The following is a 5,440-nucleotide window of genomic DNA, read 5'->3' as shown; positions in this document are numbered from 1 at the left end:
TCGTCCGTTTTGCGGTACGGCACACCCCTCCCAATCAACAGAACCCCCGTTTCGACTGTAGGAGGTCCGTTTCCTCTGTTTTGCGGTACGCCACACCCCTCCGATCAACAGGACACCCGTTTCGACCGTAGGAGGTCCGTTTCCTCCGTTTTGCGGTACACCACACCCCTCCCGATCAACAGGACCCCATTCCGAATGTAGGAGGTCCGTTTCTTCCATTGTGCGGTACGCCAGGCCTGGTTTCCATCGCCTGTTCCGTCCAAGCCCTCCCGATGAACACGACCACGCATTCCGTTCCGACCCAGCCGGTTGGCTCCCATGCGTTCCGTTGCCTCCCGATGAACACGACACATTCCGTTGCCTCCCCATGAACACGACGCATTCCGTTGCCTCCCCATGAACACGACGACGACGCTGTTTCTCCGTTCCGACCCAGCCATGTACACGAACCCTGGCCGTACGTATGCGCGAGTAGGCGTTCGAGACCCCGCCCGTATGTACACATACGTGGCCGTATTTTCTTTCTTTTACCCTGGCCGCTGTACGTACGTGTACATGCTACGTGCGCGCCTCTACTATGACATGTACCGCCTCTACTACGACACGTGCGCGCCTCTACATCCACCAGTATATATGTACGTACACGTTCGCGACCAGAATGACAACGCTACGTACGCTTCGACCAGGTGGGTCCCGACTGTCAGGCACTTCCTTGCCTGCGAAGATGTAGCTGGTGGGTCCCAGCAGTCAGGGGGGCGGATCATTTTTTTGCCCGGACGCACTTCCTTGCGTGCGAAGATGTAGCTGGTGGGTCCCAGCAGTCAGGGGCAAAGTTTTTTTTGTGAAATACGGTGGCCCGTCCGATGGGTCCCCGTTGTCAGGTAGAGGAATAATTATTTTGCACGTAATAAGGAGGCACTTCCTTGCTGCGGCCGTGGACCCAGCTGTCAGCCTCTCCACGTATAGTCCACGTCCGATGGAAGCCGTTCCTTGACCACGTTGACCATGCCGCGCCGAGAGCACCAGGGCGGTGGACGACGGCGAGGCCTAGGAAGGGGACGACACGGAGCCGGGGAAGACGCGACAGTGGATGCCCACGCGTAGAGGAGTACGAGGGTTCACTGGTTCGCTGCGGTGTGAGGCTGCCGTCGCCGCAGAATAACAGGGGGTGTGGGTGAGTAGAGGGATGGCCTGGCCAGCGGTGGGAGTAGTAGGGGGCGGTGAGGCCTCCGCCGCATCGCAGCTGGCCACGGGTGGCAGGAGCACGAGGGACGACCGACGCTGGTTTGGGCGGCTGGAGCAAGAAGACCAGAGGTTGAAGAAGCACTATGGCCGTTGGATGGACATCGTACGGTCACTGGAGCTAGAATCGTGCATATTGACTAAGTTGACAAAGCCCTCCGTCCCCGTCAACTTAGTAGGCCCACAAGTCAGCCTGCCACTATACTGGGTCCCAGCTAACAGGGGGAGTATTCATTTTTTTGTGCGTAATAAGGAGGCACTTCCTTGCGTGGAAGATATAGCTGGTGGGTCCGAGCTGTCAGCGGCGGTAACATTTTTTTCGCGAAATATAGAGGCCCTTTCGGTGGGTCCCTGATGTCAGGTGGAGGAATCATTATTTTGCGCGTAATAAGGAGGCATTTCCTTGTGTGCGGCCGTGGACCCAACTGTCGGCCTCTCCACGCACAGTCCACTTCAGACGCATGTCGGTCGTTGACCACATTGACCAGGCTGCGCCGAGAGCACCAGGGCGGTGGACGATGGCGAGGCCTAGGAAGGGAACGACACGGAGGCAGGGAAGACTCGGCAGTTGTTTCCCACGCGGAGGGGAGTACGACTGTATGAGGGTTTACTGGTTCGTCTGCCATCGCCGCAGAATAACAGCAGGTGTGGGTGAGTAGAGGGATGGCTAGGCCAGCGATGGGAGTACGATGGGGTGGTGAGGCCTGCGCGGTAGTAGAGCCGGCCGCGGGGAGGAGGGAGCAGGCAGTCCCGCCGGCGCTTGTTTGAGCGGCTGGAGCAGGAAGAGCAGAGATTGAAGAAGCACGACGGCCGTTGGATGGCCATCCAACAGTCACTGCTTGTGCGTCAACCTTTTTTTAGGACAGCCTCAAATCTGTGGAAAACAGCATACAGCCCATCTGCTATTATTTCTAATAATTTACAGCCCATTTGCTAATTATTAAGGTTTTTTGGAGCCCATATTCTTTTTGTTAGCATTACAGCCCATATTGTGGCCACGGTTAAAAAATTATACGAAATTTTGCATATTTCGGTGCGGTCCGAACTGTTTTTAATCCCGAAATCTCGACTCACATTCAAACTGATTTTAAAAATAAATGTATATCAATATAAAATATAACAAATTCTCCACGCATAAAAATTAATGTAATTTAAAATCTCGAAATAAAAAAAAGATATTTGAAACTAATTGCCGGTTTGATGTGTTTTAAAAATGTACAACCCATTTCTCATTACTGATGGGCCATTTTCTCGGCCAACTGAATGAAAGCTCTCCTCGTCTTGAAAGATTTGCAGCCCAACATGCCTGACAAAGCGACTTACTTGGCAAATCACAAAAAAACTGGGTTGTGGCCGTGGACCCAGCTGTCAGCCTCTCCACGTACACTACTCTTCCGATGGAAGTCGTTCCTTGACCACATTGACCACGCCGCGCGGAGAGCACCACGGCGAGGCCTAGGAAGGGGACGACGCGGAGCCGGGGAAGACGCGGCAGTGGAAGCCCGCGCGGAGAGGAGTACGAGGGTTCACTGGTTCGGCTGCGATGTGAGGCTGCCGTCGCCGCAGGGCCTTGCCAGTGGTGGGAATAGTAGGGGGCGGCGAGGCCTCCGCGGCAGCACAGTCGGCCACGGGAGGTAGGAGCATGCGGCACGACCGGCGCTGCTTTGGGCGGCTGGAGCAAGAAGACCAGAGGTTGAAGAAGCACTACGGCCGTTGGATGGACATCGTACGGTCACTGGAGCTAGAATCGTTCATATTGACTAAGTTGACAAAGCCCTTCGTCCCCGTCAACTTAGTAGGCCCACAAGTTAGCCTCCCACCAAGGTGGGTCCTAGCTAGCCAGGGGAGTATTCATTTTTTGTACATAATAAGGAGGCACTTCCGGTGGGTCCGAGCTGACACGGGGGGAACGTTTTTTTTCGCGAAATACGGTGGCCCGTCAGGTGGGTCCCAGCAGTCAGTGGGCAAACGTTTTTTCGCAAAATACGGTGGCCCGTCCAGTGGGTCCCTGCTGTCAGTTGGAGGAATCATTATTTTCCGCGTAATAAGGAGGCACTTACTTGCTGTGGCCGTGGACCCAGCTGAGACTCTCCATGTACAGTATACTTCCGATGGAAGTCGTTCCTTGACCACGTTGACCTTGCCGCGTTCCGTTGCATGCATGCATCCATGGGCGTGGTGCGTCCCCACTATCAGCCTCTCACGTACAGTCATCTTCCGATGACTCTCGGTTGTTGACCACGTTGACCACACCGTGCCGAGCGCACCCAGACTGGAACGACCCGGAGATGGGGAAGACGGGGCAGTGGAGTCACAGATGGAGAGGAGTGGGAAACTTCACTGGTTCGGGTGCGCGGCAGCACAGCCGCGGTGCCGCCCACGGGAGACAGGAGCAAGAACAGAGGTTGACGAAGGAGCACGGCTGTTGGATTAACATCCAACGGTCCAGCTGCTAGAATCATTTGTTGATTAAGTTGACAAAGCCATGCGTACACGTCCGCTTAGTAGGCCCACAAGTCAGTCACCAAATCTGACGGGTCCCAGCTGTCAACGGGATGAATAATTTTTTTCGCAAAACAAGGAGGCACTTCCTTCCGTGCGAAGATACAGCCGGTGGGTCCCAGCTGTCAGGTGGAGGAAACATTTTTTTCAGCTTAATAAGGAGGAACTTTCCTTGCGTGCGACCATGGACCTCGTGGGTCCCAGCCGCCAGGCTCTCCACGTACAGTCCTCTTCCGATGACTCTCGTTTGTTGACCACGCCGCACCGAACGCAGCGAGGCAGTGGACGACGGCGAGGCCCCGGATGGGAACGACTCGAAGATGGGAAAACGCGGCAGTGGAGTCGCAGATTGAGAGGAGGAGAAGGGTTATAACTGGTTCTGTTGCGGCGTGGGGCTGTAGTCTGTGGAGAATAACAGGAGGTGTCGAGGGGTGGAGGGATAGCCTGGCTGGCGGTGGGGTAGCGCTTCACAGCGATGCATGCTAAGCAGAGCCGCTAGCCGCCGGAGGTCGGATCAGGTGTTCCCGGCGACGCTGGAGGAAGAAGACGAGAGATTGAAGGTGCATGCCGACCGTTGGATATAAATCCAATGGCTGTGGATGACACAATCATTTGTTGACCAAGTTGACAACGCCCTACGTAGGCTTCGACCTATTGGCCCACATGTCAGCCTGCAAAAATGTGGCATATATTTAACCCATGTTTTCTAGAATGTACAGTCCATTTGCTGGGCTGGGTGAACAAATAATTTCGCGTCAATCAGGCCCATTTATATTTTCTAAGAAATCCCAGCCCATTTGCACTTCCTTGAAATACACGTATTAGGTGGGCTCGTTATATATATAATGTTATGTTAGAAGGAGCAATTAATATCAAAGAATAAACCGGAGAGGCACATTATATATATATATATAATTAAGAAATTAGCGAGTTATTGCTCAAAATAAAAATGAGCGCGTTATTATTAAATTGGTCCTTAAAATCTTCGCAAACTTTTGTACACAATCACCAGGATTTTCCTTGCCTGTGAGTCAAAAACAACCAGGATTTTCCTTGCCAATTTCCGTTAAACATTTACTTTTATAAGTTAATAACACGTGGGATGTTTTTATAATGTATATATAAGTCTCTATAAAATATACGATAATAGTAATAATATAAATATATATAATGTGGTTAGAAGGGAAAACATAAATTGGATACAACATTACTTTTACAAGAGACCTGCGTTTTATACCCCATAGTAGGCATACTAACAAGTTCACACACAAATACAACAAAAAAGGTAAACATTCATATCAAACTCAGGTTCACAGGACACATTCATATTCATAGCCAACATTCACTATCAACAACTCAAAAGATTCATATATACACAAGCTCAGCATATCTATGCATCCAAATGATTGATAGATCACACGACAATATTCATACATAATTCACAAAAAGATTCAGATATACACAGGTTCAGTATGTTTATGCATCCAAATGATTGAGATCATAGCCAATATGATCCATGGACGAACTTTAATTACCTAGGGTACAGACTGGTAAATGGTGTTCAATCGGAGGTACTTCTTGCTAAAATTTGTTCTTGTACGAGTAAACTTTCGAGTACATAAGAGGCAGCACAGACAATCTGAACTTTGCTTGTAGGTTTATCCTCTAATAGTGGCCTCGTGCCGAGGGAGGTTTG

This window comes from Triticum aestivum, chromosome 1D (genome assembly GCF_018294505.1).
Source record: "Triticum aestivum cultivar Chinese Spring chromosome 1D, IWGSC CS RefSeq v2.1, whole genome shotgun sequence".
NCBI classification, from domain to species: Eukaryota; Viridiplantae; Streptophyta; class Magnoliopsida; order Poales; family Poaceae; genus Triticum; species Triticum aestivum.
The sequence above is the reverse complement of the archived record's forward strand: the minus strand, read 5'-3'. Positions refer to the sequence as shown.